Here is a 15,718-nt window from a genome sequence, read left to right as displayed (position 1 = left end):
CCACCCAGAGTGTTCATGTCTTGCTGACCACCGATGATCAGTGTTGTTGATGTGGCCGGTGAGTAGTGCTGGGGTAGTGTTAAGTGGTGGGCGAGGGAGTGGTAACCTGCTGGTGACAACCACCGACCCTCACTACTGTGTTGCATTACATTAACTGGGAGGGTCAGTAGGTGAGTGAGTGTGTCCGTCAGTGGGTACAACATCTCCCAGGTCTCTACTGTCGTCTTGCTTCGTATGTAGGTGTCTGTGCTAGATGTTTTCTCCCACTTTGTTCAGAAAACTAAGTCGTTGGGATTGTAGATCTTTAATTTGTCGCTGCTCGCATATCCTGATTATACTGATGTATCTCCATGTCTTCTTCAATGCTTTGAGTTTATTTTCCATCCTCTCACCAGTGTGGGTGGAGTGAGGGTTGTCGTGTGGCAGGAGAGGAGGAGCGTAACATCAACCGTCCAATATGTTCCCTGATGTTGTTGTCTTTCTCGGACGTGTGGCGCGCACGCACGCACGTCCGCCAGGCAACGGTTCACTCACTGTCTTGCTTCTCGTTACTCAATAGCGAATGATGATAATTGTCTTGATTTTACTTTGGTTGTGGTTGTTATTGTGCTGGTTGTTGTTGTGGCTGTTGTTGTGGTGGTGGTTAGAAGTAAATTTGCTAAACCTACCATGGTGGTGGGGCGTGAGGGGAATGTAGTAGCTTAACTGATGGAGTTTCTTCTGAACTTCCCCTGCTGATGGAGAGTGTTGGGGAGTGTAACTTTACTGTTGGAGACTTCACACGTGGGTCATGATTTGATCTGAGGATATTGTTTTGATAAATCATTGTACGACACCTCTCTCTCTCTCTCTCTCTCTCTCTCTCTCTCTCTCTCTCTCTCTCTCTCTCTCTCTCTCTCTCTCTCTCACGGCAGTATTTCTACACAGAGAGATGTTCTCGGAGTAAGGTGGAATGTTTCTCAGTAAGTACACATTGTCCCCCTTCAGGATCGGCCTCATAGTGTGTGGTGTGGTGAGCTGGTCGGTTGATGTCCCATAAAAACATCCAGTTGGTTATGGGATTCCCTGGCGTTAGTACAGGCTCAGGTGTTCTTTGATTGTTGTGGTAACGCATGTGGCCCAACACCTGGGGGTTTACGTTTTAGTCTTGTTTCTTAGTTTTAGTGCCACACCCACAGTGGCGTTTTAGCTTCATAATCGTAAATGGAAAGGAATGAGTCATTTACTTATGATGACTACGGCCAACTGTCATGTTTAGTCACACCAGAAGAGCTTGTATGCTGGGGTCGGTCATACACTGTGATTGCAGCAGCTCTGGTGCACGTTACAGGTATCCTCCACCTGACGTTGGTGCTCCTCCTCCTCCTCCACCTCCTCCACGCTTGCCTCTATGACCAAGTTGCATCATTGCTCCTCAGGCAGTCTCAGGGTGTGGCTGCTAGGCCTCCGCGCGCTTCACAGCCCTCCTGGTCTGGTGAAGGTGTAACACGTGTGATCGAGGGAGTTGTTAGTGTTGCACGTGATGGTCTGTAACGCTTCTGTTACTTGCGGAAATTGAGTTGATCACTTGTAGGTCCCGGATGTCCAGTGGTTTCTGATGATGGCGTCCTCTGATTGGTCAGTGAAGGTAGTTAAGTCTTGTGTGTCTGTCATAGTAATAACGAATAATAGGAGTACAGAGTTCTGATATTCTCATCAGTAAAATATAGATATCTCCCGTGTACTACACAGAAATTAGGATCGAACTCATTTTATCGTTAATAGTAGTATTGATTTTTGATGTTGTTTGCTGGTTGTGAATGATTTCAGCCTCGAGACTTATGCTTGACTTGAAGGATAATGTAAACAAAACAAAAACAAAAAAATAATTCCAGTCTGAAGATTCTTATTAGGTTTGAGTGTTGTGTGTGGAAGGTTCGCACAGTCCAGCCCATCATGTTCCTCAAGAGGTTTGGGTATGTTTTCTGAAGTAAGGTCGTGACACGTAAGATGATTACCTGATCTTTCATATTTCTTTTCCATAGGATGATGGTAGTTGGTTGTCTGGAATTCAGTTCGGGGTTTTACTTGTGTGCTTCCACCTTAGCGAAGTGATCCCAGTTTACCCCGGTAAAAAGTAATATGGTTTCAGTGGCTCACTAGAAGATTACGTCAGTTGTGGACCACTTAGTAAATTGATTGACTGGTCAGTTTTTGGTCTCTGTGTTAGTCTGTGGGTCCGGTAGTGGAGTACAGAGCTCCTGCAGTCTGGCCAAGCGGAAGGATATTAGGCAGTTTCCAGCGTTACCTGGAGAGGAGTCGCATGCATGGGCCACCATCTGTATCTCTTGGTTAGGTTTGTATTGATCTTTCAGGAGAGGTAGATATTAGAGAACATTGTTCAGTACATTCATATGATGGCTTTTGTTGCCTTCAGAAGTGTTGGACCTGCCCGGCCAGCCTCCCTGCCAACACATGATCTATGCATCTGACTGCACATCAGAATTTAGCCTACATTTTTTTCTTCAGTGTTACTAAGGCTTATGTCTGCCCTTGATTACAGTTAGTGTGTCCTGCCAGGTAGCATCCACAGCCTTGCTATACGGAGGTGTGAGAGAGGCAGTTTGGTCGTGGACGTGGTGGGAGGCGCGCACCCCGCACCTCCGCTCTCTCCTCCAGGTCTTGGACTTTTTCCTCCTGCCTCTGGACTGGTTTGTGTACCACCTGCAGCTGAGCTAGTCATCCCCTCTCTCCTCTCTCTCTCTCTCTCTCTCTCTCTCTCTCTCTCTCTCTCTCTCTCTCTCTCTCTCTCTCTCTTGGAAAATAGACAGAAACAAAGGGTGTAAGTGTGTGAATAAGAGAACAAAAAAAGAGAAAGTAGAAGTTGAAGAAAATTTAAGAAACACTGACATGTAAATGATGATATGTCACGGAAGGAGGAGAAAAGGATGAATTCAGAGAAAATAATTCTTATCTTGAAAGAGACTGAAGAATTATTATTTTGGTCAGAAATGTGAGAGAAAAAGCTTAAATTTGGCCCTCCTTCATACTTGACAAAAATATCACGAAAATTAACTCTAGAAAATGTTCAGGATGCTCACAGATCACTACTTCAGTAATTATTATAAGGAGAAATAAGTCTGATGACGAGACTATCACAGATGTTGAAGTAAATGATTTAACAACAGACGAAGTCAGAGAATCTGTAGCAGCTTGGACTGATCCACCTTCAGCATTTTCCTGCAGATAAAGATATGGATAACTGCTACACTGATAATGATTATACTGATACAGAAGACAGACAGCCACGGGATGATGTTTGTATTTGTCTTTCTCAAAGTTCTTATCTGAGGCAAACCAAATTGATGCTAAAGGCACGGTACTGATAACGATCTTGTATCTGCTGTGCTGCAAGGAACAGTACGACCCTCAGTATTATGATGATAATGAGGTAAACGAACAGTACGACCCTCAGTATTATGATGATAATGAGGTAAACGAACAGTACGACCCTCAGTATTATGATGATAATGAGGTAAACGAACAGTACGACCCTCAGTATTATGATGATAATGAGGTAAACGAACAGTACGACCCTCAGTATTATGATGATAATGAGGTAAACGAACAGTACGACCCTCAGTATTATGATGATAATGAGGTAAACGAACAGTACGACCCTCAGTATTATGATGATAATGAGGTAAACGAACAGTACGACCCTCAGTATTATGATGATAATGAGGTAAACGAACAGTACGACCCTCAGTATTATGATGATAATGAGGTAAACGAACAGTACGACCCTCAGTATTATGATAATGATGATAAACGTAATTCTGGTGTTTCCCAGACAACTCCACAGTGAGTAAGATGCTCAGACGACGATAGAGAAAATGTTCTAAGATTACGATATGATATACTGTTGGTCTGAGGACTACAATACGGGACTGAGCGAAGGTTGATGTGAGCAGGGAAGATGTGAACACATGAAGAGCACAGTTGTGTTACCTCACAGGGCACCGTCACCAAGGTATGAACAGTCGAGCAAATGTTAAGAATCATCGTGAAAACCTGACATTTGGACGTCACAATGGGGGATAAAAAAGACTTGGTGACAATGAGAGCTTTGAAAACAATAGATTTAACATGACCAGAATGTTTAATGTATTTATTTCAAAGGGAAAGTTAGATAATGTTGTTATCACAAAAAGTACAAGTGAAATTATTCAGATAGAAAGACTTTGGGAAGACCACAAGCGAAGGTAAGAGTATGGAAGATACAGACTTATGAAGGTTACTGGAACTTATCGATGAAAGACAGAAAGAAAACGGGAAGATGTACGATAATGTGGTCATTGTAACAAATTCGAGGAGTTGAAGAAATCGTGATAAAGATTTACAGTATGGAAGATCATGACATCACGTGCCACTTGAGGTTTGTAGAAAAATAAGATGACAGCAGATTATAATGGAACGTTCGAGACGTACCAGCAGCACAGCAGGGCAGTAGAGGAGGGCGATGTGTCGACACTCGGTAAAATGTCCTCCAGTATGATCCCCCAGTATGATCCCCCAGTATGATCCTCCAGTATGATCCCCCAGTATGATCCTCCAGTATGATCCCCAGTATGATCCCCTAGTATGATCCCCCAGTATGATCCCCCAGTATGATCCCCCAGTATGATCCCCCAGTATGATCCCCTAGTATGATCCCCAGTATGATCCCCCAGTATGATCCTCCAGTATGATCCCCAGTATGATCCCCTAGTATGATCCCCCAGTATGATCCCCCAGTATGATCCCCCAGTATGATCCCCCAGTATGATCCCCTAGTATGATCCCCAGTATGATCCCCCAGTATGATCCCCCAGTATGATCCTCCAGTATGATCCCCTAGTATGATCCCCCAGTATGATCCTCCAGTATGATCCCCTAGTATGATCCCCCAGTATGATCCCCCAGTATGATCCCCTAGTATGATCCCCTAGTATGATCCCCCAGTATGATCCCCCAGTATGATCCTCCAGTATGATCCCCCAGTATGATCCCCTTGTATGATCCTCCAGTATGATCCCCTAGTATGATCCCCCAGTATGATCCCCCAGTATGCTCCCCTAGTATGATCCCCTAGTATGATCCCCCAGTATGATCCCCTAGTATGATCCCCCAGTATGATCCCCTAGTATGATCCCCAGTATGATCCCCTAGTATGATCCCCAGTATGATCCCCTTGTATGATCCCCCAGTATGATCCCCTAGTATGATCCTCCAGTATGATCCCCTAGTATGATCCTCTAGTATGATCCCCCAGTATGATCCTCCAGTATGATCCCCCAGTATGATGAGGTTCGTGACGGTACTAACACAGACAACATACTGGTGTAGTACGTACACTGGAGGAAAGATGACCTTCCTGTATGGGTCCGTTGAATTTCGAAATGATCACTACGCATGATTCGTGTTTTCTCGGTAGGGTTGGTATGCGTGAATGAGACAATTTCCCAATAATTACGGTCGCCCCTCTTTATGGTTATAACCATCGAAATACGTTATTAGTGTAAAAACTATGACGGCAAATAACAAGAAATGTCACTAGGAATCGTTATATTATAATGACATGTAAGCAGGGCTACTAGTGTGAGGCTAGAGCAAAGGGCATTTCTTAAAATCCTTCGTGCGTGTTGTTATTGTTTCACCCTAAAAGTGGTAAGATAATGTTTGTGTCTCGTGTGTTCACACGCACCAGGAACACCGTTGAACATGTAATCATGTGAGCCGTAGCTCGTCCGAGTTAGTCAAGGTGGAAATAATTAAAATCAAGGAAGCAGGACCAGAGATCATGGTGGTCAGAGTTCGTCTTGGCTGGAATTGGTAGTGTGCACCGTCATATAAACCTGGCCAAGCTACAGATAGACGGTGAAGCAGAAAGAGCGCTCAGATTTTTTCTACAGAAAGGAGGAATTGGATGGTCGGTGTTTAGCAGGTGTCAGGAACAGGCAGCAGAGACTGCTGAACCTCAAGGTTAGTTAGTTCCTGTAGTTAGTGTACCAGACCTGCCGCCTGACGGTATATAGTCACGTCAGTGTAGGAAGTAACACAGGAAGTATCCCAGAAATCAGGGTCAGGTATGAGTGAGGTGAACTGCACGCTGGCTGCTGGCTGCATCATGTGTGTGTGTGTGTGTGTGTGAGGGAGGTGGTGAGCAGTCCGCGCCAGGTACGCACACACCAGGTGTGGGGGAGCAGTGTGTCACATGGTGAACCTGAGACACCTGCATGGTCCATCATGGGGCAGTCAGTACGTTAGTTGTGACACCTACTGTATGTATGGTGCATGACAGGTTGTGACCCACACTGTATGTATGGTGCATGACAGGTTGTGACCCACACTGTATGTATGGTGCATGACAGGTTGTGACCCACACTGTATGTATGGTGCATGACAGGTTGTGACCCTCTACTGTATGTATGGTGTATGACAGGTTGTGACCCACACTGTATGTATGGTGCATGACAGGTTGTGACCCACACTGTATGTATGGTGCATGACAGGTTGTGACCCTCTACTGTATGTATGGTGTATGACAGGTTGTGACCCACACTGTATGTATGGTGCATGACAGGTTGTGACCCACACTGTATGTATGGTGCATGACAGGTTGTGACCCACTACTGTATGTATGGTGCATGACAGGTTGTGACCCACACTGTATGTATGGTGCATGACAGGTTGTGACCCACACTGTATGTATGGTGCATGACAGGTTGTGACCCACACTGTATGTATGGTGCACGACAGGTTGTGACCCACACTGTATGTATGGTGCATGACAGGTTGTGACCCACACTGTATGTATGGTGCATGACAGGTTGTGACCCACACTGTATGTATGGTGCATGACAGGTTGTGACCCCTACTGTATGTATGGTGCATGACAGGTTGTGACCCACACTGCATGTATGGTGCATGACAGGTTGTGACCCACACTGTGTGTATGGTGCATGACAGGTTGTGACCCACACTGCATGTATGGTGCATGACAGGTTGTGACCCCTACTGCATGTATGGTGCATGGGTCAGGCTCATGACATGGTAGTGAAGGCAGGGTTCACAGCACAGCAGGTGGTGGCAGGCGTGACTGCTCAAGACACGGGAAGTGATCTGTGTATCATGCACAACTTGCGTCTTCAGCTTTTTCTTTAACCTGGCCGTTTCCTGCGTTAGGGAAGTAGCGCCAGAAGCAGACGAAGAAATGGCTTCATTCCCTCACCTCCGTCCACAAGTTGTTAAGTGTAGTGCACTGAACCGTTCCTATCCATAGCCTGGCCTCAGAATATAGCGAGAATATCAATTAGTTTTGTGAGAGATTTATTTCCAGTGTACGTATGTGAGAGTGTCAGGTGGAGCAGTACACCCCCCCCCCCCCCCCACCGCTGATGATGATGGCTGAGTCAGGGAGAACGACAAAGGCGTCACGTGACCCTGCACGTTGTTTGATACCCCCCTCCCAGCGGGGGGGACCGGGGGGAAGGTGGGCTGTATAACGGGAGGGAGGAGCTGGCTGGCTGGCTGGCTGTGTGTGGCGGCTGTGCAAGTCTCCTGAAGGTGGAGAAGGAAGATAAGCTTCCAGTACGCCGGAGGACAACAAAGTTAAGAGTCATTGTGTATGACGTTATGATGACCAACCCGACCTTACCTGGTACTTGAGGGTTAGCACTACTTTAGCTTGGTACTACGTCGGGGTTGGTGTAGTGCTGTGCGCCAGCCACACACACACACACACACACACACACACACACACACACACACACACACACTATGAGTTGTTTGCACCTGATGAGCCAGATTGTCTCTGTAAAACATGTAGTGACGCATGTATAGAAAAATTACATGTTAAATGAAATTATCTGAACCCTTACTGAATTGCGATTTTACTTTCATATATATATATATATATATATATATATATATATATATATATATATATATATATATATATATATTTATATTTTATTTATTATTTATTTCTTTATTTTGCTTTGTCGCTGTCTCCCGCGTTAGCGAGGTAGCGCAAGGAAACAGACGAAAGAATGGCCCAACCCGCCCACATACACATGTATATACATACATGTCCACACACGCAAATATACATACCTATACATCTCAGTGTACACATATATATACACACACAGACATATACATATATACACATGTACATAATTCATACTGTCTGCCTTTATTTGTTCCCATCGCCACCTCGCCACACATGGAATAACAACCCCCTCCCCCCTCATGTGTGCGAGGTAGCGCTAGGAAAAGACAACAAAGGCCCCATTCGTTCACACTCATTCTCTAGCTGTCATGTAATAATGCACCGAAACCACAGCTCCCTTTCCACATCCAGGCCCCACACAACTTTCCACGGTTTACCCCAGACGCTTCACATGCCCTGGTTCAATCCACTGACAGCACGTCGACCCCGGTATACCACATTGTTCCAATTCACTCTATTCATTGCACGCCTTTCACCCTCCGCCATGTTCAGGCCCCGATCACTCAAAATCTTTTTCACTCCATCTTTCCACCTCCAATTTGGTCTCCCACTTCTCCTCGTTCTCTCCACCTCTGACACATATATCCTCTTGGTCAATCTTTCCTCAATCATTCTCTCCATGTGACCAAACCATTTCAAAACACCCTCTTCTGCTCTATCAACCACACTCTTTTTATTTCCACACATCTCTCTTACCCTTGCATTACTTACTCGATCAAACCACCTCACACCACTTATTGTCCTCAAACATCTCATTTCCAGCACATCCATCCTCCTGCGCACAACTCTATCCATAGCCCACGCCTCGCAACCATACAACATTGCTGGAACCACTATTCCTTCAAACATACCCATTTTTGCTTTCCTAGATAATGTTCTCGACTTCCAAACAATCTTCAAGGCTCCCAGAATTTTCGCCCCCTCCCCCACCCTATGATTCACTTCCGCTTCCATGGTTCCATCCGCTGCCAGATCCACTCCCAGGTATCTAAAACACTTCACTTCCTCCAGTTTTTCTCCATTCAAACTTACCTCCCAGTTGACTTGACCCTCAACCCTACTGTACCTAATAACCTTGCTCTTATTCACATTTACTCTTAACTTTCTTCTTTCACACACTTTACCAAACTCAGTCACCAGCTTCTGCAGTTTCTTACATGAATCAGCCACCAGCGCTGTATCATCAGCGAACAACAACTGACTCACTTCCCAATCTCTCTCATCCAGAACAGACTGCATACTTGCCCCTCTTTCCAAAACTCTTGCATTCACCTCCCTAACAACCCCATCCATAAACAAATTAAGCAACCATGGAGACATCACACACCACTGCCGCAAACCTACATTCACTGAGAACCAATCACTTTCCTCTCTTCCTACACGTACACATGCCTTACATCCTCGATAAAACTTTTCACTGCTTCTAACAACATGCCTCCCACACCATATATTCTTAATACCTTCCACAGAGCATCTCTATCAACTCTATCATATGCCTTCTCCAGATCCATAAATGCTACATACAAATCCATTTGTTTTTCTAAGTATTTCTCACATACATTCTTCAAAGCAAACACCTGATCCACACATCCTCTACCACTTCTGAAACCACACTGCTCTTCCCCAGTCTGATGCTCTATACATGCCTTCACCCTCTCAATCAATACCCTCCCATATGATTTACCAGGAATACTCAACAAACTTATACCTCTGTAATTTGAGCACTCACTCTTATCCCCTTTGCCTTTGTACAATGGCACTATGCAAGCATTCCGCCAATCCTCAGGCACCTCACCATGAATCATACATACATTGAATAACCTTACCAACCAGTCAACAATACAGTCACCCCCTTTTTTAATAAATTCCACTGCAATACCATCCAAACCTGCTGCCTTGTCGGCTTTCATCTTCCGTAAAGCTTTCACTACCTCTTCTCTATTTACCAAATCATTTTCCCTAACCCTCTCACTTTGCACACCACCTCGACCAAAACACCCTATATCTGCCACTCTATCATCAAACACATTTAACAAACCTTCAAAATACTCACTCCATCTCCTTCTCACATCACCACTACTTGTTTTCATCTCCCCATTAGCCCCCTTCACTGAAGTTCCCATTTGCTCCCATGTTTTACGCACTTTATTTACCTCCTTCCAAAACATCTTTTTATTCTCCCTAAAATTTAATGATACTCTCTCACCCCAACCCTCATTTGCCCTCTTTTTCACCTCTTGCACCTTTCTCTTGACCTCCTGCCTCTTTCTCTTATACCTCTCCCCCTCATTTTCATTTTTTCCCTGCAAAAATCGTCCAAATGCCTCTCTCTTCTCTTTCACTAATAATCTTACTTCTTCATCCCACTACTCACTACCTTTTCTAATCAACCCACCTCCCACGCTTCTCATGCCACAAGCATCCCATGTACAAGCCATCACTGCTTCCCTGAATACATCCCTCCCCCGCTACCCTTACCTCCTTTGTTCTCACCTTTTTCCATTCTGTACTCAGTCTCTCCTGGTACTTCCTCACACAAGTCTTCTTCCCAAGCTCACTTACTCTCACCACTCTCTTCACCCCAACATTCTCTCTTCTTTTCTGAAAACCCCCTCAAATGTTCACCTTCGCCGCCACAAGATAATGATCAGACATCCCTCCAGTTGCACCTCTCAGCACATTAACATCCAAAAGTCTCTCTTTCGTGCGTCTATCAATTAACACGTAATCCAATAATGCTCTCTGGCCATCTCGTCTACTTTCATACGTATACTTATGTATATCTCGCTTTTTAAACCAGGTATTCCCAATCACCAGTCCTTTTTTCAGCACATAAATCTACAAGCTCTTCACCATTTCCATTTACAACACTGAACACCCCATGTATACCAATTTTTCCCTCAACTGCCACATTACTCACCTTTGCATTCAAATCACCCATCACTATAACCCGGTCTTGTGCACCACTAACACACTCATTCAGCTGCTCCCAAAACACTTGCCTCTCATGATCTTTCTTCTCATGCCCAGGTGCATATGCACCAATAATCATCCATCTCTCTCCATCAACTTTTAGTTTTACCCATATCAATCTAGAATTTACTTTCTTACACTCTATCACATACTCCCACAACTCCTGATTCAGGAGTAGTGCTACTCCTTCCCTTGCTCTTGTCCTCTCACTAACCCCTGACTTTACTGCTAAGACATTCCCAAACCACTCTTCCTCTTTACCCTTGAGCTTCGTTTCACTCAGAGCCAAAACATCCAGGTTCCTTTCCTCAAACATACTACCTATGTCTCCTTTTTTCACATCTTGGTTACATGCACACACATTTAGACACCCCAATCTGAGCCTTCGAGGAGGATGAGCACTCCTCGCGTGACTCCTTCTGTTTCCCGTTTTAGAAAGTTAAAATACAAGGAGGGGAGGGTTTTTGGCCCCCCGCTCCCGTCCCCTTTAGTCGCCTTCTACGACACGTGAGGAATGCGTGGGAAGTATTCTTCTCCCCTATCCCCAGGGATAAGGGGATATATATATATATATATATATATATATATATATATATATATATATATATATATATATATATATATATATATGGGTTCGAAAAAGGAGAGGTGAAGATACATTACAAATCCTATTGTTACGTTATTATTGCTAGTAATGGTTACTAGAGATTATTATTTGATAGTTGATGATGTTCAAGAGAGATTACCACTTAATTTAGACATTACTGACCCATCTAGGTCAATGAACTGCCGAGCATACTTTGACTACTCACTTTCCTGTGAGTTAAGGAACAGCCAATAACCTTCTTACATTTTATACCTAAATAGAATGACACTGGTACACATAACATGACACTTAAATGTGCGTAAGCACGCAGTGAGTGGAATCTGGATATCTAACTGGTTACAACACTACTAACATAATCATTATGCATGGGTCAGCGGACGTTGACTTAATATTAAATATCTAAGGCTACTCACAGCATCGGAAATAGACATGAATAGATATACAGACCACACAAACCTGTGGTGTAAGCGAGGTGGTCTGGCCTTCACATCACTGAAAAAGATGTCCTCCCTGAGATGCAGCTGACGTCTCAGAAGGATAGGTAATCAGAGGCAATCTTCTCACTCACCACTCGTGACAGCATCACGACGAACCCGACACAGCTAGGAAACATACCTTGCAGAACTAAAATGTCTGAATTCTGTAGGAAAGTGAAAAAAAAAAAATAGATTGAATGTGAATATGTCATGCAACCTTCGCCAAAGATATATGTATCCCTTTCATTTTTAATGTAAAGGTATTAATAAAGATAAACGTTGACCTCTGACCTCGTTGCTTATTACATAGAGAGAGAGAGAGAGAGAGAGAGAGAGAGAGAGAGAGAGAGACAGACAGAGAGACAGAGGGAGAGAGAGAGAGCCTAACCTAGGTGTACCTACGAGGAGATTATGCCAGTGTTAGGGTTAACCATACGTGTGTCGTGTATGATGACTAAGAGTGATCGTCCCACCTGCAGTACACAGTTATCCGTCATTGGTTCATCTGGGACTGACTTTAGCCACATATCAGGTATTCTTTGATGTGTCTGTTGTCCTGCCATGTGTTCTCTCCCAACTGTTTATTGAATTGTCGTTTTAGCTTCCTGGTTTGATTACCATGTACTTTTTGTCTTATTTTCACTTTGCTGTTGATTTCTGACATCATTTTGATAGAGTATTGAGTCCAACACCGTTCCCTGTGGTACCCCAGGTAGGACATTATCATCTTCATACATGGCACCCTGTGGCACCCCAGGTAGGACATTATCATCTTCATACATGGTTCCCTGTGGTACCCCAGGTAGAACATTATCATCTTCATACATGGTTCCCTGTGGTACCCAAGGTAGGACATTATCATCTTCATACATGGTTCCCTGTGGTACCCCAGGTAGAACATTATCATCTTCATACATGGTTCCCTGTGGTACCCAAGGTAGGACATTATCATCTTCATACATGGTTCCCTGTGGTACCCCAGGTAGAACATTATCATCTTCATACATGGTACCCTGTGGTACCCAAGGTAGGACATTATCATCTTCATACATGGTTCCCTGTGGTACCCAAGGTAGGACATTATCATCTTCATACATGGTTCCCTGTGGTACCCCAGGTAGGACATTATCATCTTCATACATGGTTCCCTGTGGTACCCCAGGTAGGACATTATCATCTTCATACATGGTTCCCTGTGGTACCCCAGGTAGGACATTATCATCTTCATACATGGTTCCCTGTGGTACCCCAGGTAGGACATTATCATCTTCATACATGGTTCCCTGTGGTACCCCAGGTAGGACATTATCATCTTCATACATAGTTCCCTGTGGCACCTTTTGTCACTTTCTGTCACTTAGAAACTATCTTCCCTTGATGTTTTCTTTAGCTACTGTAGGAAAACTTTGTGTTTTCCTTCGTCAAATATCTTTGCAAAGAAAAACCGTCCATTTTCTTGCTCCAAACATTCAGAAACGTCGTTGTCTGAAGCTAATACCTGGGTTTGTGTACATATTCCTATTGCGAATGCATTGGCCCTCGTCTATGTAGCTGTTCTTGATGAGGTTTTAATGTGTCCTTTGATCACTCTTACAAGTGACCATCAGCAAGGCTGTAACATCTTTAGTGGACGTGAAAGACTTTATCACTGCAAAGGAGTCCATCATTTCTTTACTTCTGAGTGCGCTGCAGCAGCCTCGAAGGTGCAGAGGTCCCATAAAAGGGATATTAGGGGCTGGAAATCCTCCCCTCCTGGTTTTACTTTTCCAAAAGAAGGAACAGAGAAGGGGCCAAATGAGGATTTTCCCTCAAAGGCTCATCCTCTGTTCTTAGCGCTTCCCTGCTAACGCAGGAAATGACGACTATATATATATATATATATATATATATATATATATATATATATATATATATATATATATATATATATATATTCTTATGAGTCCACGTGGAAAATGAAGCACGATAAATATAGTATAAAATCGGGACAAGAATCAAATGCCTTGTTTAATCACGTTAAAAACTATGATCATTGCATTGACTGGAGTAATGCCATCTCAGTTATTAACTCTAACTCTATTACCAAGAGAAATATCATTGAATCTTCTATCATTAAATACACAAAGAATTATAATATTAATATCAATGATGGTCTATACAAATTAGATAACTTTATTGTTGATAATATTTGTAAAATGATAAGTTTATGAACGCTCGTTGTATGTTTTGGACAATCACATGTTTACCAAATGGCGTCCTAGCTTCGTCTCTTCGATGTATGTCAACTGACTTATATTTCTTTCTTGTGTCTCCCCTAATGATGTGATTATTACACGAAAGTGCACTTGGGAACTTATCGTGTTTCATTTTCCTCGTGGACTCATAGGAATGTAGGTTTGCGGCAGGGGTGTGTGATGTCTCCATGGTTGTTTAATTTGTTTATGGATGGGGTTGTTAGGGAGGTGAATGCAAGGGTTTTGGAAAGAGGGGCAAGTGTGTGAAAGAAGAAAGTTAAGAGTAAATATGAATAAGAGCAAGGTTATTAGGTACAGTAGGGTTGACGGTCAAGTCAATTGGGAGGTAAGTTTGAATGGAGAAAAGCTGGAGGAAGTAAAGTGTTTTAGATATCTGGGAGTGGATCTGGCAGCGGATGGAACCATGGAAGCGGAAGTGGATCATAGGGTGGGGGAGGGGGCGAAAATTCTGGGAGCCTTGCAGAATGTGTGGAAGTCGAGAACATTATCTCGGAAAGCAAAAATGGGTATGTTTGAAGGAATAGTGGTTCCAACAATGTTGTATGGTTGCGAGGCGTGGGCTATGGATAGAGTTGTGCGCAGGAGGATGGATGTGCTGGAAATGAGATGTTTGAGGACAATGTGTGGTGTGAGGTGGTTTGATCGAGTAAGTAACGTAAGGGTAAGAGAGATGTGTGGAAATAAAAAGAGCGTGGTTGAGAGAGCAGAAGAGGGTGTTTTGAAATGGTTTGGGCACATGGAGAGAATGAGTGAGGAAAGATTGACCAAGAGGATATATGTGTCGGAGGTGGAGGGAACGAGGAGAAGTGGGATACCAAATTGGAGGTGGAAAGATGGAGTGAAAAAGATTTTGTGTGATCGGGGCCTGAACATGCAGGAGGGTGAAAGGAGGGCAAGGAATAGAATGAATTGGATCGATGTGGTATACTGGGGTTGACGTGCTGTCAATGGATTGAATCAGGGCATGTGAAGCGTCTGGGGTAAACCATGGAAAGCTGTGTAGGTATGTATATTTGCGTGTGTGGACGTATGTATATACATGTGTATGGGGGTGGGTTGGGCCATTTCTTTCGTCTGTTTCCTTGCGCTACCTCGCAAACGCGGGAGACAGCGACAAAGCAAAAAAAAAAAAAAAAAAAAAATATATATATATATATATATATATATATATATATATATATATATATATATATATATATATATATATATATATATGCGAATAAAGAGCAAATGAACGCGGTCCCTCCCCTTTTAGTCGCCTTGTACGACACGCAGGGAATACGTGGGAAGTATTCTTTCTCCCCTATCCCCAAGGATAATATTGTATATATATATATATATATATATATATATATATATATATATATATATA

The 15,718-nt window shown here is 43.5% G+C and overlaps 1 protein-coding gene across 2 annotated transcripts in view; it reads left to right on the top strand.

Moving 5' to 3' along the window:
* The window catches only part of numb (NUMB endocytic adaptor protein), a 533,145-nt gene that overhangs the window by 134,841 nt on the left and 382,586 nt on the right, over nt 1–15,718 (top strand). The gene's annotated exons all lie outside the window — the stretch shown is intronic.

Source organism: Panulirus ornatus, chromosome 6 (genome assembly GCF_036320965.1).
Source record: "Panulirus ornatus isolate Po-2019 chromosome 6, ASM3632096v1, whole genome shotgun sequence".
In the NCBI taxonomy this organism is placed as follows: Eukaryota; Metazoa; Arthropoda; class Malacostraca; order Decapoda; family Palinuridae; genus Panulirus; species Panulirus ornatus.
This window is presented reverse-complemented; position numbering and strand designations above follow the sequence as displayed.